Below are 26,372 nucleotides of genomic sequence, written 5' to 3' on the forward strand. Positions count from 1 at the left end.
GACAGGAGAGGGAGAAATATAGTCCTTACGACGTCGAGTAGGCAAAGTCGATCTCGGAGCCGCATCTTTATCCGAACGGTGTCGAGAACCATGCCTCTTCTTCTTTTTATGCTTCATGGACTTAGAAGCATGTCCCGACGTCTACTTCGACGCCGACCTCGACCTGGAGCGTCTTCGACCTCTTCTCTTTTTTCATCCTTGCTATAAACAACTTAGCTTCTCTTTCTTTTAAGGCCTTAGTACTCATCTTTCGGCAGCAAGAGCATCCCTCGACGTCGTGATCCGACGACAGGCACCAGACAGTCCTCGTGTGGATCCGTGATGGACATGGTCTTTGAACCAGAAGCAAGAAGAAAGAGAAACACCAGCAGAAACACAAAGTAACTAGCAAAAGCTACGGAGAGTCCCAGAAAACCGCTAGCGTCGACGGCGCGGAAAAAAGGGAACTGACGTCATCACGCCGACGAGGTCCTCTTATGGACCCAGTGACGTCAGCGGAGCCACGAGCGGAGCCGTGCTTCTGTGACGTCGTCCTCGTTGGCGGGGAGAGCCACAAAAGTTTCCGAATGTTGCTGACGCAGGGGATATTCACAAGGTGAGGAATCCACTGGCAGATGTATCCATCAGAAAGGTCAGTACTGAGAACCGTTGAATAAGTTACTTACCTTCAGTAACAATATATCTGTAAGAGACATAAATTAGTTATGAATTCCTCACCTTAGAATTACCCCCAGGCGTCTGACTGGATCCGGAGAATTTTTTCCACAGCAGTACCTCTGCTCGTTGGTAGGTGGCGTCGGTCGACTCTGCGTTCGTCGTTTGCATAATAATCGCCGGGATGACGTCCTGGTATCAACTTAGACGCCGCCCCCGTCGCAGACATCAGTTCTTTACACGACATTCCATGCCAGAAGCGCAGAGCCATGTAAGACACTGACCACTGGTGCACAAAAACTAGGGCCCTGAAAGGGAGTCCCTTACCCTAGTAGTCAGTACGCAGAACGGGGAGGATGGGTGGGGCGGTGAGGAATCTGAAGGCAAGTATATATAGATATAATACTTTATTTGATATAAAAAAATACCATAAAAGTGCAGATAAAATACATGGTAATATAAAAACAAAACAATCAACAGCTTAAAGTGATACGTGTTCGATCCATCCATGAATGGAAACCCCTTCTCACATGAAATTCATATTTAGGACCAATAAGAGGCTAACATCGCGGGCCACAAAAGTACATGTAGGAAACATCAAAATTAAGAGAGAAACATTTTGACAGCTTAAAATTGATACATATTCAATCCCTTCACAATTAAATGGACCTTCCCCTCATCAAATTCATTTTTTAAGGTGCCTTTTACAGGCTGGCTTTACGAACCACGTTTGTTCATCTAATACCTCTTGTGTTTGAATCTGACGGCTGCCCTTAAAAAGTTTACAGTGTAGAACATAGTTAATACCTCTGTAGACAATTTTAAAAATAACAGGGCCACCTTTACATGTTTAAATATAGAAGTCTTTAAAATACGTTTTAAAAACAAACTCCTGGGTTGTGAATAAAAAAGACATAATAAAACAAAGTGAAAGGTATCCTGTGGAGAACGAGGGTCGCAGCCACACGGGCCCTTCAACTCTATGGAGGGAGTGTATCCTACCGGGTCAGCTAGTGTGTGGTGCAATAGATTGAGCCTAAAACGTGTCATTATAAATATATCGTGGGCATTGTGAAACTAAGATAAATAAGGCTTAATGCCCAGACATGATTTAGTCAGGAGGTGTTCTCTAACTGACTGTGTAACCAGTTCCCTATCTTCCCTGAGTGATATGACATGCTTCTGGAACCGGGCCTGCACCAAAGTCTTGTCATGCACTGACATTTTCGTGGGGTTAATTAAAGAGATCTGCGCATCCTATGGCTTCTAGAGTCTCCTTCACATACTTGAGCCATGGAATGTTCAGCCCCCGGTCACGGGCAAGGCAGTCTGTTATAATCTGCTTACTAAATGAGGCCTCTGTATTTGCCCATATTTTGGCCCAGCAGGTTAGGGGTTTGGCTTCCAGCCTATCTCTGACATATCTGACGCACAGTTCTTCATGAATGATGTGGGACGGTGTACTCTGAGGCACTTTCAGTAAGCGCCGGAGGTACTTGTTTTCCTCAGTTTGCAGATGCTGTGCGTCAATAAAACCCCATACCTCACTTCCATAAAGAATTTTGGCACAACATATAGAGCTGTATAGTCTCAGGATTTGCTCCGGGGACCAACGGCCCAGCCTTCGTGCAAAGTTCATGATCGACCCAGAGCAGCTCACTAATGTGCGACATTTCTCTTCTACAAGGGCCTTAATATTAAGACGTCTGTCAAATAGTATACCCAGGTAAGAAAAGGAGTGCACCTTTCCCAGGTGATGGGAACCAATCGAGTAGACATAATTTTTGCTCGGTTTTTTTCCCCACTTCCATGATGTATGACTTGGTTAGATTGGGGGACAGGTCTAGGTTCTCCATAAAGTAAACAAAGCCGTCTAACAAACCCTGAAGCCCTTTAGGTGTCCGCGCGAGGAGAACCGCGTCGTCCTCGTAAAGCAGGACGGGGATCCCTCTTGAGCCAATACGCAGTGTATCAACCTTTAAAGTGCTAAGTGCCTGATCCAAGCCATTTATGTACAGGGTGAACAGAAATGGGGCCAGAATACATCCCTGTCTCACCCCACTTGAACTTGGGAAAGGGTCGGTGGTACTTCCCTCCTGATTGTATCTGACACTGGCAGTGGTATTCTGTTGCAGTACCTTTAGAATGTTGATAAGTCCAGGGTCCACACCAAGGCCTCCTATAATTGCCCATAATTTCCTGCGATTGACTCGCTCAAAAGCCGCCGTCATGTCCATGAAAGCCAAGTACACAGTTTCGTGCCTGGTAATGGTGTACTTGGCTACCAATAAATAATGATTGAGACAATGATCGGTGGTTGACTTTCCTGGCCTAAAGCCATATTGGGTGTCAGTGATAATCTGTTGATCCTCCGCCCAATCCATTAACCGGCTGAGGATAGCCCTTCCTAGAACTTTCGCTGACACATCGATTTAGGGAAATGGGCCGATAGCAAAGTGGGCTGTCCTTATTGCCCTTTTTAACAATAGGAACGATTATGGCCGTGGACCAGGATGGTGGCATACCTGTGTCTACTGCTGCATTAATGACTCTGGTCAGGATTGGTGCCCATAGATCTACCTGGCTCAAGAAAAGATCGGGTGGGATCCCATCAGGACCCGGGCCTTATTTCGAGTCAGTCCTTCAATTCCTGCCTTAATCTCCCCCAGGGTGAAACTTATCTGGTTCATAGACTGCTCCCTCCCTTCAGCTTCCATCTGGGCCTCAGTCAGACAGTGGTTGTAAAGCCCATGGAAATGCTCGTGCCATGACTCTGGTAAGATGCGACTGGCTACCCCTGGTTTATTTGCCTCTTGGAAGCAGGAGTCATTTATAACTTTCCAGAAGGCAGTTGTGTTCTTTAGCTCTATCGCTTCCCTTAAGTCCTCCCAGGCCTGCTGCTGCAAACAAATTTTACGGTGTTTTAATGCCGATTTATAATTTGCCCTACATAGGGTCACCCTGCTCTTGTCTCTTGGAGAGGATTTTAATGCTAATTTCAGCTCTCTCAGGGAGCGGGAGCACTGTTGGTCGAACCACCTTGGGTCATTCGTTCTTACTTTGTGTGTTTTGGTCCTAAGCAGACCGTCAATTAGATGGGCAATACCCTCGAATGCCATGACCAGTTCAGCACCCTCCACATTTAGGTTTAGGCAGTAATAAGCTGAGCCTCTTCCCTTGATCTGTGGCACTCCGCTAGGGACACGACTAGAGGGTTATGATCACTGAAAATACTCCGACATATTTTGAAGCCGGTGACCCATTTTTTTAGTGTATTCGAAACAAAGATAAAATCAATAAAAGAAACACTTCCTCTACATTTAAATGTAGGGTGCGCAATTTTATCCTTTAAAGCTTCAGCCAGGTCCATGGTATGTGTGAGGGCGTGTGTGTTTAAAAACTTGCCCAACACCCTTCCCTCCTTTGTATGTTCCATGTGCGGGGCCTCTTCCGGAGTGCATGACAACTAGTCCTTCCTGTTAACTTTCAGGTGTGGGCACAGGTGGCAATTGAAGTCACCGACTAAAACCAGCTGGAGCATCTGCGCCCCTTGCTCCTGGATGCACGTGAGCCTACTCTCCAACTCATCCACTCTTGCAGTACTCTGGCCCGGTAAAATCGCATTATAAAAATTAATAAAATGTAATTTGTGGCCCTTATTATAAAACTTAATCCCCTGCATAAAATCTGAGTTCCATCCCAGATCAGACCATCTGCCCTGTAACTTGAGGCCGACATATGTAATCAATCCTCCCCTTGCTCTCCCCGATGCGGCCTTACTTGCAGGCACAAAATACGTTTTATAGCCCTCAAGGTGGAAGGCTACTACTATTTACCTCCCACGTCTCCTGTAGACAGATAACCTGAAAAGTTTTATGTAAACTAACCAATCTTCATTTATAAATTTAGTACGTAAGCCTGCCATATTCCACGAGATTACCTTGAAATCCCTCAGGCTGTGTCCGTCTGAGTTGTCTGGTGTAGGGCAAAATTGGGGACTGTGGGGTTCTGTCAGTGAGTGACTATGCTCTTGCAGGCCGGGTCCCAAAAGCTCTGAGTGCGATGGTCTTATGGTGTCCTCATTTGAATTTGCCCTAACAGTTCCTCCCAAGTCTGTGCTAGAAGGAGGACTCTTCACACCATGGGCGCCTCTAGTTTCCCCCGACCGGTCCAGTCAATCAATATCATTTAGATCCCTCGCATTCTTAAGTGGGGCATACCGATTCCATACTGAGATTGTTGGGCCACCCCCATGTGTTCCCACCATGTGGCCCTTGTGTTCACCACTGTTGTTCGGGTTAATCGTATGCCTATAAAAGAAGCCCAAGGGGAGCATTTTGATGCTAGAGCCACCCTCATCATAATAAAACCCCTTGCTTTGCGTGAGCATATTGTGTACAAGCTCAGGGTGCCTTAAATTCACGATCGCGCAGTGCCCTGGAAAACATTTCCTGGACTTGCCGATCCAGGACACCCTTCTAGCCATTAAAATATGCTTATGATCAGTGATGTTAAATCCTCTGTTTCTACTCATCCAGTGGGCTGCTTTATTAATCAACATTAGTGGGCTTTCTTCTCCATCACTTATGCAGGCCGGAACCCCTGTCAGAACCACTGTATATGGGGATGAAGCAGGCGGCAAATCTAAAGACGCCAAGTCTGGGGTACCCCGAACAGTGTGGGCTAACATTTGCTCAGAGTCTTGGGTTATGGTTGCTCTACCCCCAGTATTGATGGGGGCTAATTGATGATTTGTATTATAACCTATAGTCCCTTCCCTCGTGTACCTGTGACCACTGGGGTTAATATGTGTACTGGGTGTCTTTCCTTCCAGGGACCCTGGGGGTGACCCTCTGCCTATTATAGTTGGTACATCTGGTAGATTGCGACCCTCCTGTACCTCTTGGCTACTAGTTACACACCCCCCCAATATCTCTTGCAGCTTTCTCTAAGGAGCCACTCTCCACAGATTGCAGCTCAACAAGTGGGGGTAGCGGGGGGGATACCTGCGGGGACAAAACAGCGTGAATTGGAATTTTTTGGTTATTATCACCTCCCCTCTTTTCTGGGCATGGAGGACCCCCGTCGTTGAGCGATTTAGACGTGGCTATGCTGCCCATAGATGATCGTTTTTGAGTCGCTATAGAGTCCAGAGAAAGTCTCTTCTCCGTAAGCTGGATTTGATAGACCAATAATGATTCCGCTCTAATTAGGAAAGCGTCAAGAGTCCCCGTGACCCCAACGCCCACCAACGAGCCCGTTGCCTTTGCGCCTGCTCATTCTATGGGGCTAGATACACTTTGATGCTAGGAAAAAAAAAAAAAAAAAAAGAACAGTACCTTTTATGTCCTTAGTTGGCCAATCTAAAATCTGTACTACAAGTCACGGGGTTCTCCTGGTGCCAAGATGTCAGGGGGGGTGGCCCAGCCCTGCCTCGTCCTGCCGCTGACAGGCGCAGACGGGCCTGCCCTTTGCCTGTGTGCGTCCTGCGCTGCGGGAGCCCTGGCCGCGTTCTAAGCGCCTCCGGGCGCTGGTGGTGACGTGCGGCTCTGTGGGTCTGCCGCCCGCGTTGCAGCGTGGGGGCTGTGGTCCTCTCTCCCCCGCTGTGGAAATGCGGCAAGTTGCTGGGGCTGTGTGAGTTATCGGGATAGATGCAGGGGCAGACCCAAACCAGCCACACATGGAGATCAATGGCAAATTCCGAAGAATTAACAGAGCTTCCAAGCTGGTGACCATTACTTAATTGACCCTTAGTAATGTACTTACTTCTTGGCTTCACTGCATCTGCAGCAATAACGCTCTTAACTGTGCGGTCGCTCTGCGAGAGGCGGAGGCGACCTGGCAGAGGGAAGACCCCGAGGGCAGCCTGCGTGACTCTGGCTCAGAAGAACAAGTTACTTCCCTTCGGTAACGCTTTTTCTGGTGGATACAGTATCTGCCTGTGGATTCCTCACCTTGTGAATATCCCGTGCGCTAGCAACATTTGAAAACTTTTGTAGCACTCCACGCCGATGAGGTCGAAGACGACATCAGAGGCACGGCTCCGCTCGTGACTCCGCTGACATCACTGGATTCATAAGAAGACCTCGTCGGCGTGATGACGTCCGTTCCGCCCTTTTTTCCCGTGCCTTCGAGGCACACTGACGGACTGACAGCAATATATATACACAGTGTGAAGATAATATAGGAAGAATAACACACTGCCTTTGACAGTAACAAATACATTTTGAAACACCATCAGTATTGTAGGTATACAAGGGTGGACAACGGGGAGGCGGGCGGGTCAGTGAGGAATCCACAGGCAGATACTGTATCCACCAGAAAAAACGCATTACCGAAGGTAAGTAACTTGTTCTTCTGATGGATACATCTGCCAGTGGATTCCTCACCTTGTGAAAAGGTTCCCACAGCAGTCCCACTCCCGGAGGAGGGTGTCCACCCTTCTATACCAGAAAGTCCTGAAGGATGGAACGAGCAAAGTGTCCGTTCCTCCTCACTTCGCAATCCAAGCAGTAATGCTTCGCAAAAGTGTGGAGGGAGGCCCAAGTTGCCGCCCTACAAATGTCATCCACAGGAACACCTCTAGACAAGGCAGAAGTAGAAGACTTAGCCCTAGTAGAATGAGCCCTCATACCCTCGGGAGGTTCCTTCCCGGCCAAAGAGTAACATACCTTGATGTACAAGATAATCCATCTGGAAATGGTGCACTTGTGCACCGCTCTGCCTTTCCTGCAGCCAAATAAAGCCCACGAAGAGCTGGTTGTCCACTCGAAAGTCCTTAGTCCTATCAAGGTAGAAGCTTACAGCTCTCTTAGGGTCCAAGCAGGGAAGCCGCTCCTCCTCCTTGGAAGGGTGAGGGGGAGGATAGAAGGTAGGAAGGGTAATGGACTGCCCCAGATGGAAAGGAGTTACCACCTTAGGCAGAAAAGCAGCCCTGGTCCCGAGTACCATTCTTTCAGCATGAATGGTCAAGAACGGGGGTTTTGAACTCCGAGCTTGAAGCTCACTTACCCTCCTTGCCGAGGTAATAGCAATGAGAAAGACTGTTTTGAAAGACAACAGCCTCAAGGGACACTTGTGCAAGGGCTCGAATAGAGAACCCATCAAGTAAGTTCAGACAAGATTTAAGTCACATTGAGGCACAATAAAAGGAGTAGGCGGAAACTTGTTTGTAAGGCCCTTAAGGAATCGTAATACAATAGGTGACTTAAACAGGGCAGGCTGTTCCGGCAAACAAAGGAAAGATGACAAAGCCGATAGATATCCCTTCACAGTGGCTACAGCAAAGCCTTGCTGAGCAAGAAAAAGAGCAAACTGAAGGATGTTAGATAAACGAGCCCTCAAAGGGTCAATAGATTTCTCTCCGCACCAAAGAACAAATTTAGACCACCTATAGGAATAGATCGATTTGGTGGAATGACATCTGGCAGACAATATTACATCTACCACATCAGGCGGGAGAGAAAAAGAATTCAGGTTGCCCCAATCAATCTCCAGGCATGAAGGTGTAAGCTCTGGAGGTGGGGGTGTAGAACCTGCCCCTCCCGACTACGAGAGGAGGTCTGCCCTGAGAGGGCGACGGAGCGGAGGGCACGAGGAGAGGTGGAGAAGATCTGTATACCACACCCTTCTTGGCCAATCCGGGGCGATCAAAATTACTTGGGCCCGGTCTCGGCGAATCTTCCTCAGAACCCGAGGAATCAAGGGTATGGGAGGAAACGCGTAAAGGAGTTGTGAGCTCCAACTCAACTGAAACGCGTCCCCCAAAGCTCCCTGCATCGGATACTGGAGACTGCAGAATGACGGGCAGTGAACGTTCTCGTGAGTGGCAAACAGGTCCACCCGAGGCGCTCCCCACGTCCGAAAGACATGACGAACCACCTCCGGATGGAGCCTCCACTCGTGGTCGGCGGAGAACTGCCGACTGACACTGTCTGCACGCACGTTGAGAACTCAGGCCAGATGATTTGAAATCAGACAAATCTGATGATCCTGAGCCCAGGACCAGAGACGCAGAGCCTCTCAGCAGAGACAATGCGACCCCACTCCTCCCTGCTTGTTCACATACCACATCGCGGTAGTGTTGTCCGTCAGGACTTGAATCGACTGACAGGGAAGGGAGGAAGGCCTTGAGCACCAAACGTTTCGCCCGCAATTCCAGAAGGTTGATGTGACGCAACCTCTCCTCTGGAGACCAAAGACCCTTGATCTCCAGATCCCCCAGATGCGCATCCCACCCTAAAGTGGATGCATCCGTTATCACTGTGGCCAACGATGGAGTTAGATGGAAGGGCTCTCCTTGAGACAGATTGCCCTCCACGCTCCACCAAGACAGATCCGCCGCAGCTTCTCTGGAGATCCTCACAGACTCCCTGAGATCTCCTTTGTGCTGATACCACTGCCTGCGGAGACACCACTGGAGCGCCCTCATGTGCCAGCGTGCATGGTTGACCAACAGAATGCAGGAAGCAAACAGACCAAGCAGACGAAGGACCTTCAGGACTGGAACGACCACTCCATTGAAAAACAAGGGAATTATTTCCTGAATGGCGAGAATCCTTTGTGGAGGTGGGAATGTTCGACACACAGTAGTGTCCAGTACCGCCCCTATGAACAGTTCGCGCTGAGAGGGCACCAGGTGAGATTTGGGCACGTTTATCGAAAAGCCCAATTTGTACAACAGCTGAGTTGTATCCTGCAGATGATGAAGCACCTTCTCTGGCGACTCCGCTTTGATCAGTCAGTCGTCCAGATAGGGGAAAACTGGAATCCCCGACCTTCTGAGATGGCTGCCACCACTGCCATCACCTTGGTGAAGACTCAAGGTGCAGTAGTAAGACCAAACGGAAGGACCGCAAACTGATAATGTTGCGACCCTACCGTAAACCGGAGATACTTCCTGTAGGAGAAGAAGATGGTCCTCCGAGCAAGCACCTTGGCAAGGAGGATAATTTGGAGGGAATTCCCGAAAGGGAAGGGCGTACCCATTTTCTACAAGATCTAGAACCCAAAGGTCTGTAGTAACCGATTCCCAATCTAGTAGAAAATGGGTAAGCCGGCCCCCACAGGACCAGCATGATCCAGAATGGTGGATCTAGGGCTGCTTTGCAGTAGTGGGAGGGACGGAGGAAGAGGAAGAGGAGGAGGAGAGCTGCCGACCTCGAGCACGACCTCTGATTCTGCCCCTGTAGCTCTTATACAGGGTGTTCTGTTGCTGTTGCTGCTGCTGGGGCTGCCTGTAGGTCCGAAAGTACGATCTTCCAAAGCCCCTGTACCTCCTAAACGAACCCCTAGGTTGAGTCTGCAGACCCAGAGATTTGGTCGTGGCTTTACTTTCTTTAAATCTTTCCAGTGCTGCATCAGCCTTTTTACCAAAAAGACCAGAGCCGTCAAAAGGCAAGTCCAGAAGAGTCGCCTGCACATCAGGGGAAAACTCAGAAGACTTCAGCCACGCACTCCTCCTTGTGGCAACCGAAGAGCCCATGATTCTAGTGACAGAGTCCGCAGTATCCAGGCCGCTCTGGATTACTTGACGTGCAGCCGCCTGAGTGTCCGATAGCACCTCATTAAAGTTCTGTCTATCCTCCTCTGACAAATTAGGGGCCAGTTGATTCGCTGAATCCATTAGAGCATGGATATATCGGCCCAAAAGACAGGTGGCATTTGTCGATTTTAAAGCCATACTGGCAGAAGAGAAGACCTTCTTGGCTGACTGTTCTAGTTTTTTAGCATCCCTGTCACTAGGGACTTGGGGAAAGGCACCTGAAGATCTTTTAGAACAAGCAGCCTGAACCACCAGACTCTCCGGAGAAGGATGGGAAGTCAGAAAGTCTGGGTCACCTGGAGCCGCCCTATATCTTTTTGCAACAACCTTAAAGACCGCAGGAGCAGAGAAGGGCTTACGCCATACTTCCATGACCAGTTCAATAATGGCGTCATTAAATGGAAGCAAGGGTTCCGATACAGAGGAAGGAGAATGTAAAACCTCTGTGAGGATGTTCGGCTTAAAATCAGCAGATGGTAACTGCACATCCAAAAGCTCAGCCGCTTTTTTAATAACTGAGTGGTAGGGAGCCACATCTTTTGAAGGAGTTATCAGCCGGAGGAGTAATCTCCCACTCAGGTGACATCCCAAAGCATTAGTGGCTGCTGTCACCCTGGTGAAGTGGGCACGCAGCACCACTGGAGGTTCCTTCTTTGAAAAAGAATAACAGATTTTGATGCAAAGAATGACCCATCGAGAGATGGTCCGCTTTTGCAGGGCCCAACCTTTCTCGGCGCCCTCATAGCCAACAAAGAGCTGGTCATCCTCCCGGAATTGCTTGGGGCAATCCAAATAAAATGAAAGCGCAAGTTTTGGATCCAGGTGGTGAAGGATGCGGGGGCGGGAAGAAGGTGGGCAAAGTGATGGTCTGTCCTATGTGGATAGAGGTAACCACTTTGGGAAGGAAGGAAGGCCTAGTGCGAAGGACAGCTTTGTCCATATGAACAGGAAAGGAGGTTTTGAAGAAAGAGCCTGAAGCTCACTCACCCTGCAAGCAGAGGTGATGGCAACCAAAAAGGCAGTTTTAAGTGTCAAAAGTCTGAGAGGACAGTTATGTAGGGGCTCTAAAGGAACGCACACAAGGGAGGTTAGAACCAGGTTCAAGTCCCACTGGGGCATTAAGAAAGGAATGGGAGGAAACAAGTGAGTAATGTGCTTAAGGAAGCGATTTACAATAGGGGACTTGAAAAGAGAACGCTAATCAGGAATCCAAAGAAAGGCCAAATGGCTGAAAGATATCCTTTTAGAGTGCCCAGAGCAGAGCCCTGCTGGGCTAAAGAAAGAATGAAGAGGATAACCTCGGAAAGGGGGGCAGAAAGGAGAGCCACAGCCTTCACTGCACATCATTTCACAAATTTGTTCCATCTACAGGCATATACTGTTTTGGTGGAGGGACGCCTGGCTGCCAAGATAACGTTACAGACATTGGGAGGAAGGTTGAAAGCTGTCAACTGTTGCAGCTCAATCTCCATGCAAGGAAGTGAAGGCTGGACAGGTTCGGGTGGAAGACCGTCCACTGCTGCGACAGAAGATCCTCCCGAAGAGGCAGTCTAATCGGAAGATCGGTGGCCATGTGAAGATGCTCGGGAAGCCAGACTCTTCGTTCCCAGTCCGGATCCACAAGAATGACTTGGGCCCGGTCGCTCTTGATCTTCTTCCGCACTCTGGGCAGAAGTGGTAAAGGTGGAAAGCGTATAGAAGACTGCAATTCCACTTGTGACGAAAAGCGTCACCTAGCGAGTGCCGCCATGGAAATTCCAACGCACAGAATTGCTGACATTGTGCGTTCTTTTCGCGGCAAATAGATCTAACCAAGGCTCTCCCTGCTGCTGAAAGAGACCTAGCACCACCTCTGAGTGAAGATGCCATTCGTGATCCATCATGGACTGGCGGCTGAGTTCCTGCCAGGTGTTGAACCACCAGGGACATACCCTGATGTTCCAGCTACTTTCAGAAACAAAGTGCCTTCTGACATAAGGTCCACAATCCCACCCTGCCCTGTTTGTTGCAGTATTACATGGCTGTGGTGTTGTCTGTGAACACCCGCACTACCCTCCCTTTGACAGAAGGAAGGAATGCCTTCAGTGCAAGACGAATCGCCCGAAGCTCCAGAAGGCTGATTTGGAGCCCGGACTCCGCCGGACACCAGAGGCCTCTGATCTCCGCCTCTCCCATGTGTCCGCCCCACCCCCGAAGTGAGGCATCTGTCACCACTGTGAAATCCAGCTGGGGAAGGGAGAGGGATCTGCCGTTGACCCAGTCCTGGTTCGTTAGCCACCACTGCAATTAGTGTGCAGTGCCTTCCGAGATCTGAACGCAATCAGAAAGATTCCCCTGATGCTGTGCCCACTGGAACTTCAGGTCCCTCTGCAGAGCCCGCATGTGCCACGTGGCATAGTCCACCAGCAGGATGCAGGAGGCCATGAGGCCTAGTAGCCTCATGGTCAGTCTGACCGAAACCCGGGATAGAGGCTGAAAGATCGGAATCATAGCCCGAATATCCCGGACTCGCTTCTCGGAAGGATAAGCTGGAAACTGCGCTGTGTCCAGAACCACTCCTATTAAAAGGAGCTTCTGAGAGGGAATCAGGTGTGACTTTGGCACATTGATGGTGAACCCCAGCGAATGCAGCAGATCGACCGTAGGCTGGAGGTGGGAGACGACAGCCTGGGGCGAGCCCGCCTTCAACAGCCAGTTGCCGAGATAGGGGAAGACTGGAACCTCTGATCTGGGCAGATGAGCTGTGACCACCGCCATCACCTTCGTGAACACCCGAGGGGCGCTGGTAAGGCCAAAGGGGAGCACAGTAAACTGAAAGTGCTCGTGGCCCACCGTGAACCCGTAGGTAATGCCGGTGGGCTGGCAGGATGGGGATGTGAAAATAAGTGTCCTGCAAGTCCAATGCTACCATCCAGGGTCGAGGGCAGACAGGACCTGAGCCAATGTCAACATTTTGAACTTCTCCTTCAGGAGGAAGCGGTTGATGTTCCTGCAATCCAAGATAGGACATAGGCCCTTGTCCTTCTTGGGCACCAGAAAGTAGTGGGAATAACAACCACAAATCGCTCACAGTCCTCCTCACCCACCTCTGGTAGCCACTCAGGGTGATAGGGAACACCAGGAGAGAACAGGGTTACAAAAGTACCAGTCTGCGCCTGTCCCGATGTCACCCAATGCCCGTCTGGCTCTGTGTCCACATCGAGGGGGAGGTTGGGGACACAACCGGCGTTGGAGGGGGTGGAGGTGTCGCCAATGGATTTGCCGCCGGAGGTGTCACGAGGTTGACCGGCGCTGATCCGGATCCAGGTCTGGATCCCTGGGGGCCCTGCGGCGCCAGAGCCAAAGCCGCCGGCATCAAAGGCCTAGAGCCCCCAGCAGAGTCCGCGGGGCCCGAAGGCATGCCGGTGGAGTCAGGCTGCCCAAAGATGGAGTGGAGGGCTTCATAAAAGCTACTAAGTTGGGCAGGAGTCTCTCCGGCTCCCGGAAAAGGAGGGAGGCTCGGAGTCGACCCAACAGGCTCTGTGGGCGGAGCCAGATGACGACCTTCCACAACCCGTCGACCAATGGACTGGGAGAATGCTTCTTTGCCTTCTTTTTGTGCTTCGACTTACCCGAAGATCAAGACTTTGACGAGGAATGGTAGTGATGGCTCCGCAACCGGTCCCACGACTTCCCTCTCGACCGGGACCTTGAACGGCTGACTGCCGGGTCGCCAGAAGCTTTCTGGACCGCTCCTGCAAAGACTTCGGGGCCAAGGCCCGGCAGTCGGAGCACAACTTCGGGTGATGGTCCCGCTCCAGATGCACACGAGATGGAGGTCCGTCACCAACATCAGTTTGTGGCAGGAGCCACAAGGCTTGAAGCCGGTCCGCCGCAATTACTTCCCTGTGCACCAGGAGTCGTGAGTACTCAAAAAGATGTCGACAAAAAGTTGCAAAAAGAGAGTCAAAAAGTGACTCGAGGTACCGCTCTCTCCGGATCTGCGCTGGCTGGCGTGGAAAAAGAAAAAACTGATGTCAGCACGCATGGGCGGCGTCTAAGTAGATACTGTGACATCATTCCAGCGATCACAACGCCAACGACGAACGCACCTACTGACGCGCAGAGGTACTGCTGAGGAAAATATTCTCCGGATCCTGTCGGACACCAGTAGGTAATTCTAAGGTGAGGAATCCATAATTAATAGTCTCTTTCAGATATAGGTGAAACGTCTGGTTGCTACCTAAGCCTATATCGGGCACCCGTATGATTACATAACAATGCCACCAATGCCTTTGTTACCCTCATTAGTTCTATGATATTCAAAGTCAGCTATGTATCCTGCAAGATAAGGCAATGGTATATGGAAGCAGCAAACCCTCTGGCAATTTTTCTTTTGGGAGAAGGTTTTACAGTATCTAGGAAACTTTATTAAACTACAAACTTGTCAGAAAAACACAGACTGCTAGTCTACTACTAGAAGCCTCTGTATTTGAATAATAGTTCCTTTTTTGAACAATTCTGAGTAGTAGCGGGATGTTTGAAATGGGACAAAAATATTTGCATCTAAACAATCTAGAAAGGAACTTATAAAGATGGAAATAATCCTGGTTCACAGATGCCATGATCCACGTCTGTTTACTTAGAAAAATTTGATACTATTACCTTAGACATGCATTTTACAGACAAAGGTAGAGCCAGGAGAAAAACTAGACTGAGAGGATGTGGCAAATGTAGAATACAGTCAGGCACAGAATGTGTCCTGGGAGGACCCCAAGTCAGGCATAGAAACCAGTGGCACAGTTAATCATCCATAATCTGGTGAAAGAGAAGTGGGGTCAAATGTCAAAGTGGGTCAGGGATGGTCTCACCTCCTGGCAGTACTGGTCAGCATGGCTGATGGGCTTGGTGATCCTTGCTAAGTCAGGAATCTCATGCTCCATTCTCTGATGATTGTGTTGTTGTTGTTAACTATGCAGGGTGATCAGCATGCAAAGTTCTATATTAAATGGGTTAGAGAAGCAGCTACTCGTACAACCTCTAGGTGAGAAAAGTACACACATAGGGAGAGAAAAGACATAGGAGTAGTGAAGCAGGACAGTGACAGATGGTGTGCGTCACTATTACAGTCCTGCATCGGGCTCAGATTGAGGACACAGACAGATATAGTTGGGTTCTGGAATGAAGCACTTATGTAAATAGCGGAGGGTCACTGGGTCCTTCTGATCCAAAGAATTTCTCGACACCACAACCAAGCAGATCTATAGTTGTACATGGTATAAAATACTGCACGAGCCACAGAACAGCATTTCAAGTTTTTCTTATTTTGTCAGCCATGAACCATGAAGGCAAATTGAGGCCTTTTCTTGGTTCTAAGCTGTGCTGTCTCTCTGGACTTGTTCAGATCCTGATTCTTGTTGAACACAAGTCTTATTTCACTCTACTGGATATAACTGTGATGATTTATACCAAAGCTTCTAAGATTGATTTCATGATCACAGCAGAGCCACTCATTCGAGGAACCACCTCGCTGCCAGCGTTTTGTCCAAAATAAAGTAAAATGTAGACAAATCGAGCTAATTTCATGCTCTAAAAAGAGGGCGTCATCCTGGAGATGCACGTCCCTAGCAATTAGGTAAGTAAACACAGGTTTTTATTGAAATGTAAAAAGTGAGGCCTATTATATTTCTTCTTAGTACATATGACATAGCATAGCATGTGGTAATAAATGGCTTCCCACAGAATGATGTAACATGTCGGACAGAGTCTAATAAAAAAAATGACTTCAGAATTAAATTCCATGCCCATCACCCACCGCTAAATCCTAAAGTCTGCAAAAAAAGTGAGTCTAGATGTAGAATCTATTGCTCTAAGGACCAACTAAGGGTTGTGAGTTCATATTCAATACAGCAATATTCCCTAGGTGTCAGGGAGCATCAATAAATACATTGGTATGTTCCACGATCATGTATAGGATAACATTTTTGACCCTCCTCCTATTTTCTCCACCCATCCTGCTCCTCGTCCAGTCTCAGGCCCTCTTTATAAGCGGCCCAGTTGGGGATACGTTATGTGTCGGCCACAACAAATATTGATTCTCTGGATCAGTATTTATCGTGGCTGATATAGGACACCTACTACAAATCTCCCCCTCCAAATGAGAAATAAGATGCATATTTTAGTACTTTCAGCACCATAATCAGCATGCCCAGTCGTTTTTCTTTTGGCATATTGTACCAACAACCTTTCTTACCCCGTAATTACCTAAAGCTGTACATTGTGACAAAGTTATAATTGCGTCCCTTGCACAAAACAGATGTTTGCACAGGGTTGCAGTTCACTGTGCCATGGCAAATGAGGGCCTTGGGTGGGCATCAGAAGCGGGTCCGATGTATGGAAACATTAATTGAAGCAATCAATAAACAATACATTTTAAAATATTGTGAAAACAAATAGCGTCGTAGTGATAACAAAACACAGTGATCATGCACAATCAGGCAACAGTTGTAAAGAAATGCTAAGAAGTATGGTTTTCCTATCTCCGCCCAGACAGCCTGATCGCAATTCATAAACTGATGCGCAACCTTGCCTGTGGCTTCCAAGCCTGCTACTTTCAGCCCAGTCGTTAAAAGGACGGCATCAACATCTGGTCCCGCCCCTTCAGAGAGGAACGTCCAAGGTGTGATGCAAGAATACAGACCGGTTATACCGCAGATGAGGCAGAGGTACGCAGAGTAACGGATGACAAAGCAGCAGCCACAAGTTCACATAGCGGTCATGTACTGCCTCGAATAAGAAGTGGACAATGACAATGGATGTGATGTACGTTTGCACCATAAGCAAAGTCCTAAAGGTTTTTTAGATTTGGCCAAAAGTTATAAATCACTTTTATAAGCCATACCTAATCCAAAGTATTTACATTTTTCACCAACCAACAACTCACCAGCCGTTTGAAGTAGTTCATTTATAACATAAGCTAGTGTGTGCCTTTCGTAAAACTCAAACGTTGGGCTGGTTTATATTGCGCAGTTTGTGGCAGATTTATGAGCCCCTTGCTTCACTTTTGCGTCACTTTTCCCATGTTAAAAGTGACGCAAAAGTGGCGCAAGGGGCTCATAAATCTGCCCATTTGTGTTTTTTAATCTCGTAAAAACTGTTCCTAATGATTTTGTCTTTCACAACTATCAGAATTAGCAGAAGTTGGGAAAGCAAAATTCCCAAATGTTAAAAATCTTTCCACCAGGAGCATATCATCATATCCTCCCAACAATTGAAGTGACGTGGGCTTATTTCTCAGGACCAGTCATCAATCTGGAAACAGCAAGGACAATAAATACTTAGGGGCAGATTTATGAGCCCCTTGCGCCACTTTTGCGTCACTTTTAACATGGGAAAAGTGACGCAAAAGTGGCGCAAGGGGCTCATAAGTGCCCCTTAGGATGCAAATATAGCACTGTCTGCATCCCGAAGCACAACCTAACACAACTACGCCCTTCACAACTTTGCAAACACTCTCTTCAGAAAGAACACATTTAAGGTGGAGAGTGTAATTTTCACACTGGTATGTTTGCAAATTCAGAACAGAAAGTCTAGCAAAAACCCGTGACGGTTTCATAAAGCTTGACTATCCCTGCTGTGGGCTGATGGGTCCCAGCCGGCCGGAGCAGTGACAATGCTTCGAGAACATGCTTGCTCATCCATTGGGTCTGTCATGTATCTCGCCCTTGGAAACGAGTGATCGCTATCCACATGAAGGGGAACCAAGACACGTGATCATTTCTTGCAAAGGCTGCATGATACACGAGGACAGGATACCCACATGTGAACAGAAGGGCGAGTAGAGGGAGGACGAATGAGGAGTTACCAATATCAGCTGCTTGGGTTTTATGGTATAATATTGAGGCTATAAATAGTTGTTACAATAGTGGAGGTAAAAGAGTATTACTACTGATGGCTATGGAAATATGTACACCTGGGCCATGCCCAGGTCAAAGACTTATGAGCACATTGTGGATTAATTTTATTATAAGTATGCAGTTGCCACATTTAGGGGGCAACATCTTTTTCTATTTTTTTTTTTAATGTTTGTCTTTTTATTTATGTTTTTTTTGCTTGCAAAATAAATAAAACCAAACAACTTTGCACCCGAAACATCATTGCTTGTCAAAGCCAGACATTTTGGATTTGCCAGTGCTTGTTTTGAGTCAAAGAACACAACTTCTGACGAATCAAATTCTGTATTGAAAGGAAATCGACATTTGGGCGGAAGCGAAACTCCGCTCTAGGTAGTACTTCAGAAAGATCTTTTTCTGTGGATCACATAAGGTGTGGCGACGGCCGTGCTGTCAAGCCAGACCTAAAAACTAGATTAAGGTAAATTAAAAAAAAATTAACAAAATGGAAGGTTGATGGAAGTACTTTTAAGCAGTATATTTTGCTGAAAACTATATATTTTCATTTCTTTTTTTTTAAGTTTGAGTTTATTCATCAAAGGAGGAGAAACATAAACCAAGTACAAGAAATGTAATACATAATATGACACCAAAAATATATAAGCAATTCAATGAAGAGGAGAATAACTAAAATGCAAATGGTATCCATTAATATAAAATTGAAGTACTTAGAGAATAAAAAGAAAGGGAGGGGGAAGATAATAAAGAAGGAATCACAATTTCCTATTATAAAAAACAAGAGAAAACTTATACAAAATTATCACTATAAAACAACATTTTAAGAGTGAAGTATCATATTATGCTAAGAGAAAATTGAACAGTATGAATTAAGCATTAAAAGACAAAACAGGATATGCGTAGTACAAAATACAACTGTATATTCTAATCATGGAGGTTTCCGAACTTTATCAGCAGAGTTGATTAATGTAGCATTAGTAGAGGCTACTTTTGTCAAATAAGAGGTTAAAGGGAGCCATAAAAGATCTCTTAATAGCTAAGGAGACAGGTGTAACGTAGTTGGTGTCTAGCCTATGGTGAAAACAGACCGCATTCCACCATGCTTGAAAAGTGACTTTAGTGGCTTGCTTCCAGTTAGAGGTTATTAGATGAAAATCCACCGCTAATAGTAAATCCACTATTTTAAAATTAGTAGATGGTTGGGGCCATTGAGGAGCTAAGGAGCCTAGAAATAGGTTAAGGAAGGAGAAAGGTATATTGGTGTTAAGAATCTTATTTATTTGAAACCAAACTAGGTGCCAAAATAGGAAGATAGGAGGACACTCAAAAAGCATATGTTTTAGATCTGCAAGAGCGCAGGAACAAGACCAGCATGACGCTGAGAGATCTGGAGAGAAGGAAGAAAGTTTGGAGGGGGTAAATAAAAGACGTTGATAAATAAAATGAAGGGATTGGGAAGTGTTAGCTGCTCTAGAAGTTTTATGGATTTTAAACCATATTTTATCCCAAAAGTGAATCGGCCAGTTTTGTGATAAATCCCTCTCCCAAGCCAGCTCAGTCTTAGTTTTAACCCTTTCTGAAGTGAAAAATGAAAGTTTATATAGAGAGGAAGCTGAGGGAGACGAGGTTAGTAACGGAAAGAGGGTAAGAGATTTCAAAGAAGGATAAGAAGCTGAGGGCAAAGAAAGAAGATATTGATTGAGCGAAGGAAGTAGAAGACTGTATTGTTCTAGCAGAGGATGGTAAAGAGAATTTGTCTTGAAGCACTGAGAAGGACAAAGGGGAATTATCAGAAAGTAGTTGAGAGATCCAGAGGAGTCCCTTGGATCTCCAGGACTTCCAATAAATGGTAGGATTTTTAACACGTAGTGACTTATTATGCCAAATAGGCTGTTGGTCTAATATAGAAAGAGAAGGGTAGGAGGAGGGCAAAAGAGGTTTAAGAATTTTACGGGAGTGGGAAATAACTGGGGAACGTGAAGAGGCTATAATCTTAGTGAAAGCAAGAGACTCAGCCAATTCAAAAGGAGCTAGAAAGGATTTTTCCAAAGAAGTCCAAACAGGAGGATAAACACCATGGTTTGGAGAAAGCCAACGTGAAGATTGCTTCAGAGAAAAAGCATTTTGGTAAGATTTTAAATCCGGAAATTTGAGGCCACCGGACAATTTGTCTGCCTTCAGAGAGGATAAAGCTATGCGGGGCGGTTTATTCTTCCAAAGAAATTTCATTAGAAGAGAATCAATCTTTTTAAAGTAGAAACCCGGAATATGGATAGGGGTCATAGAGAGGACATATAAAACTAAAGGAGAAAGCATCATTTTAATGGAGTCTAGTCGTCCCCGCCAAGAAAGAAATCATGGCTGCCAACGCTCAATGTTGTCGGATAGTCTTAATGATTTGCTCAAAATTTAATTTCAAAGTCTCAGATATATTTGAAGCAAACCATAATCCTAAATATTTTATTTTAGACGGGTTCCAAGAGAAAACAGTAAGAGCAAAATCATGTTTATGACTAATCCTATTGAGAGGGAGGATTTCACATTTATCTGCGTTAAGGCGATATCTGGATACTTGAGAAAAGGCATTAACTTGAGTAAGAAAGGAGGGGATAGACATGGCAGGGTTGGAACAATATAAAAGAATGTCATCAGCATAAACAGACATTTTAACATGAGAAGGGCCTAATTGGAAACCAGTTAATTGGGTATCTTGTCTAATTTTGGTCAAAAAAGGTTCCAATGCTACTATAAAGAGAAGAGGTGACAAAGGACATCCCTGTCTCACTCCTCTAAAAAGAGGGAAGTAGTCAGACGTTTTACCATTAACAAAAATAGAGGCCTTAGGACCCGAGTATAGTAAAGAAATGAGGGAAATGAACTTTGGGGTGAAGCCGATCCATTTTAAAGCTTGAAACATGAAATCCCATCCTATTCTATCAAAAGCTTTTTCAGCGTCCAGGGCTATAGCTGCAAGAGGAGAATCGTAGGAGGAAGCTTTACTAAGAAAATTAAAGAATACTCTTGAGTTACCTGAGGATAGACGACCCTTCACGAAACCAGCCTGTTCAGGACCAATAAGGTTAGGTAAGATGGGATCCATACGAAGGGCGAGAATTTTTGCGAATGATTTATAGTCTAAGTTAACTAGAGAGCTTGGACGGTAATTTTTACATAAAGAAGGATCTTTATTATCTTTAGGGATTAAACAGATCATGGCATCCTGAAAAGTACCAGAAGAAACCTTGGCACTAATAAAAGAATTAAAAAGCAATAGAAGATGAGGTAAAAGAAGATTGTCAAAATAAGCATGGAATTCAATAGTAAACCCATCCGGGCCAGGAGCCTTACCTCTTTTTAAAATCGAGACAGCATGGGAAATTTCTGGTAAAGTAATATCCGTATCTAAGGAGGTAAAGTCAATAAGATGAGATGAGGGGGATGTAATAGACTGAAAGTAAGACAAAATGTCCTGAGAAGATGGAACTCTCTCAGGGGTATATAAATCCTTGTAAAAGAGACAAACTCATTGAGAATATCCTTATCTTTAAAGACTAAGTCACCGGTACTAGTTCGAATGGATTCTATTCTGGTTCGATCACGTCTAATTTTTTAATAATTAGCTAAGAGTTTCCCCATTTTGTTTTGACCACCGTAATAACGAGAGCTACATTTTAAAAGATATGAGGAAGCAGCTTCAGTGGATATTTTATTGAAATTAATTTTTGCATCGATAAGATTCTTTAAAGATGTCTCAGTGTTCGAGTGATAGTAAATATATTCAAGGTCCTTAATCTTGCGTAATAGCTGGGCAGATTGGGCTTCGAAAGACTTCTTTTTTTGAGAAACGAAATTCATATTGAATCCTCTAGCTGTGGCTTTAAAGGAATCCCACAACATTACAGGAGAGGAATCCCGAGAAGAGTTGAGAGAGAAAAACTCAGAAGCAAAGGAATTGAATTGAGTTGAAAAATTAGGATCAGACAACAAAGCATTATTAAAACGCCATCTACCTGTATGAGGGGTAAAGGGAAGTAAATCAAAATCAACAGAAACCGGGGCATGATCAGAAATTAAAATAGAACCAATCTCCGAGTGCAGAACCTGTTGGGAGAGGGATTTGCTAAAAAATAGGTAATCAATTCGGGATTGTGAGTGATGAGGGGGGGAATAAAAAGTATATTCTCGAAGTTCTGGATTGCATAGCCGCCAAATATCAACTAGAGATTTGCGACGTATGGTGGAGCTGAACTGCGTATGCATCTTAGAATTAACAAATTTCACTGGGGAATGTCTGTCTAAAAGGGGGTCTAAGACTTGATTACAATCTCCACCAAAAACAATGTAATCATCTGCAAAAAGAAGAAGCTTATCAGAGATATGGGACCAAAAAACATTATCAACCACGACTGAGGCATAGACATTAAAAAATAAAATAGGTATTTGATTAATAATAAATTTAACTATTACCCAACGTCCCTCAGAATCTGATTCTTGATCAACAACTGATACCTGAAATTTCTTATGACAAAGAATTGAGACTCCGTTCTTTTTACCCAAAGCAGGAGAGGAATAAACATGGCCTACCCAACATCTCTTTAGTTTGGACGCTTCAATTTCAGACAAATGGGTTTCATGAATCAAAGCAACATCTGCTTTTAGCTTCGCTAAATGACATAAAACCCTCTGTCGTTTTATAGTATTGTTAACTCCTTTAACATTCCAAGTAATTACTCTAAATGTAGCTAATGAAATTTACATGCACAATATTTTCATATATAAAACATTGAAGAATCACTCTATGATAAAAGAGAGAGGAAATAAGTGAATAGTGATAAAAGAACAGAATCAAGTATATAAAAATGAGAAAAAATAATACTAGAGAGATTGGAAAATTTGAGGAATAAACAAAATAGGATAAGGAAAGAAGGGAGAAAAGAAAAGGCAAAATGTGAGAAAGAAAGAGAAAGCCAAACTAGAACTCGAGAGTAAGAAAAGATAAATGATTTTAGAAAAAGGAAGAAGAAAAAGGGAATACAAGGTGTAATGAAAAAGAAAGTAGAGAACTGAAAAAGAACAAGACACGGAACAAAAGTACAATACAAATCCAATATCTGATAAAAGAATAAGAAGTCAAAAAGAAATACCACAAAAAAACAAGGAAAGTGATGGTGGTGGAACCACATGAGGAAGGTAGCGCACTGAACAGAAGACTTCATGAGGGCGCAGCAAGGGGGGGAAAATGATCTCCAGGTATATGAAAGGAGAACATAAGATTGAAGGGTCACAAAACCGCATCTAAAAGAAACCAGAAAGAGAAAATTAATGTCGAACACAACGAGCAGACCTCAACAAAAGGAAGCATATAACAGAAACAATGACATAGGATTACAAGAAAAATACAAGACAATTTAAGAGAAATTCAAGACATTTAAGAATGAGGAACGTCCATAGAATCATTTCTGCAGGAATTTATAAATTGTTGAAGCAGCACTGGGTCTTCATAGTTCGTTGTTCTGTTGTTATAGGTTACTTTGAAAAGGCAGGGATGGAACAAGCCATAACGAGCATTGAGAGCACGAAGGGCAGGACGCATGTCCAGAAATTTCTTTCTACGATCCGCAGTAGTTTTGGCGTAGTCTTGTGCAAAGAAAAGATTCGAGCCATTCCAAGTGATCTTTCCTTTCAGTTTGGCAGCCTGAAGAACTTTAAGCAGGTCAGTGTATTCTAAAAAATACAGGATGACTCCCCTAGGTTTCGTTGAAGAGGAAGAGGAGGGAGAAGAGCGAGAAACTGAACCTAGGCGATGAGCTCGCTGAATATTCAAGGACGGAGAGTTTGGGAGTCCAAGAAGTGTAGGTAAAAATGATTGAAAGAACGATATGGGGTTAGATCCCTCGAGGTTCTCCGCAAGGCCATAAATACACAAGTTGTTGCATCTATTTCGGTTTTCTAAATTTTCAACTTGTTGTTGGAGAGTTTGAATCTCTCTGTGGAGTCCAGGTACTTGATCCACAACCACTTGAACCGAAGATGCTTGTTTCTCGAGTTGTTCGACTCTTTGTTCAGTGCGCAACCAGTTATCCTCGAGCTTTTGAAGGTGAAAATTTGTTTCTGCCATATATGGCTTAAGAGAATGAATTTCCTCCAGTAGCAACTCCATGGAGATGGGAGAAGGAATACTAGGAGGAGAAGGAGGATTCGCTTTTATTCTTTTCCCTGGAGTAGAGATAGAATTAGTCGGTAATTTGGAAGAATTTTTAGAGCTTGAGCGTGAGATGAGAGAAGAAATGTTCTTTGACGTAGAGGCGTCACCTGAGGCGTCATCCATGGTATCCTGTAAAACACTAAAAGGATTAGGGTCTTCCAAAGACACGCCTGCCATGTCCTTTTGTTGAGTCTTATTAAGGCTACCACAAGACATTCCCGTTTGAGACAGGGAAAAACATTAAACAGTAAAGTAAGTTCCAAAAAATTGAAACTACAATAGTAGCCACTGACGCGTGAGGTGAGGAACAGTTGACACTCCTATAGGGGGCAAGCCAATATTAGGATGAGCGTTGGAGAAAAAGAGGAAAGTCACTTTGACGAAGCAATGATGATGCAACTGCAGCCTGTGCGAGAACAGGATACTGAAGTAAAAACAAAAGAGAAAGACAGACACAATGGCGGTCGTTTCAATTGCGATATGTGAGAACAGCAAGACATGCTCCGCCTTCCTCCAGAACACAACAAAAGGTTCTGCGACAAGATGCTAAAACAGTTGAGGTCTTGCACAAAAAACGGGCTCCTCAGACAGGAAGGAATTGAGGAATAACAAGCTTCCAATTTCAGCAGGGTCCAAAAAATAATAAGCTGCAAGCCATAAAAGCTGAGGGAGACATACTAGGCGAAGGCTCTAAGTGAGGCACGAGACAAGCGGTGTGGAAGAAATCAGCCGTTGCTACAAAAAAAAAAAAAAAAAATGGCGGCCGCGCCTCAGCCTCGGGCCGCGGGCGGCAAAAATACACTCAGCATCTTGAAGCGTCTCACCCCAATTGAAGCAAAGGTCGCATGCTAAACCACCAGCATTCCGCCATCCAAAACTCCGGTTTTGAAGACCAGGAGACTGTTTTAAGAGCCTGGAGAGCTCCCGTCACGCTACGGTCCCACGGAGCCTCTCGGAGCAGCGGCCATTCCCTCTGGCGCCGTAGCCACGCCCCCTATTTTCATTTCTGTTGTAGACGTTTAGAGACCCTTTCTGCTTTTGACTTCATGAAGTCAAATTGCATTTTAGATTTTTTTTGTTACAGATGTATTGGGGTTGAAAAGCGTAATCCAAAAATAGCTACGTTAATTTTTGATGTTTACAAGTGTACTACCATTGTGCTTCTTTATGCAGCTCTTTTATCTAAATCATTGCCACTTTCCTCTTTAAAGGCCACAATCACAAATGTCTGCTGTCACTGTACCACTCTCCTTATTCAGTTGCAACATTGTGAAGTAATGTGTTTAATTCATTTCTTCAAGCAGCATTTCAAATGGTATTTGGCTCAACATAGAGGTGCTACTGAAAAGCAGCATGGCAAATAAAACGTTTCCAAATAGAAATACACTTTAAAATAATCCTACTCATTGTCCCTACCCATGCTCTAGGGAAGTCATTTAATGCTACACGTGTCTTGAATTATTGTCAGCTTAAACAAGCCATTTAACGACTCGATCATCTATATCTTTTACATTTACCTTTCTCGTACAAGTATGCTCGGCTTGTTTTGCATCATTTCAATGGTCATCTACACTTCACTGGATACATATTTTAGTAAAGTTTGTTTAGGAGGCAGAATTTCAATACAATTCTTTCTTTACTTGTGTTCGGGAAAAAAACGACTTGCAAAACTTCTATCCCTAAAAATAATAATTTCGTGCCAAATTACCTCACTATGGAATATTATAACACAGCCTGGTCAAAAATGATTTAAGTGCTTAACAGTTCTTCAGATATCCATTCATTAAAGAGAAGAAACATGTATGAATCTATACCACTGTAAAATTGTTGCACACCACATATTTATCATTATGGTTTTTAGTATCCGAAGTTGAATTTACATGTACAGATTATTCCATTTACACCTAAAAATAAGGCACCACTTAAGAAAAGCCTGTTCATAATTCAAACATATAGAAACACTGGCAAGAGATTCATAGGAACAGTAAGCTGTTGTAATAACGAAGGAATATGGAGGTTGATGCTCTGCTGGAAACCTCACTGTATTGAATAGATTAGTCTCGAATGTCACATTTTACTA

The 26,372-nt window shown here is 45.1% G+C and overlaps 1 long non-coding RNA gene across 1 annotated transcript in view; it reads right to left on the reverse strand.

Annotated features, from left to right (window-relative positions):
• LOC146870142 (uncharacterized) overlaps nt 1–25,233 on the reverse strand; it is a 65,587-nt gene extending 40,354 nt beyond the window's left edge. Inside the window, exons 1-2 of the long non-coding RNA XR_014959044.1 lie at nt 25,117–25,233; nt 23,232–23,382 (exon numbers count right to left, since the gene is read on the reverse strand). This is a non-coding gene — a long non-coding RNA (uncharacterized LOC146870142). The remainder of the gene's footprint in view (nt 1–23,231; nt 23,383–25,116) is intronic.
• Between the last annotated feature and the right edge of the window lie 1,139 nt (nt 25,234–26,372).

Source organism: Triturus cristatus, chromosome 1_1 (genome assembly GCF_964204655.1).
Source record: "Triturus cristatus chromosome 1_1, aTriCri1.1, whole genome shotgun sequence".
Classification (NCBI taxonomy): Eukaryota; Metazoa; Chordata; class Amphibia; order Caudata; family Salamandridae; genus Triturus; species Triturus cristatus.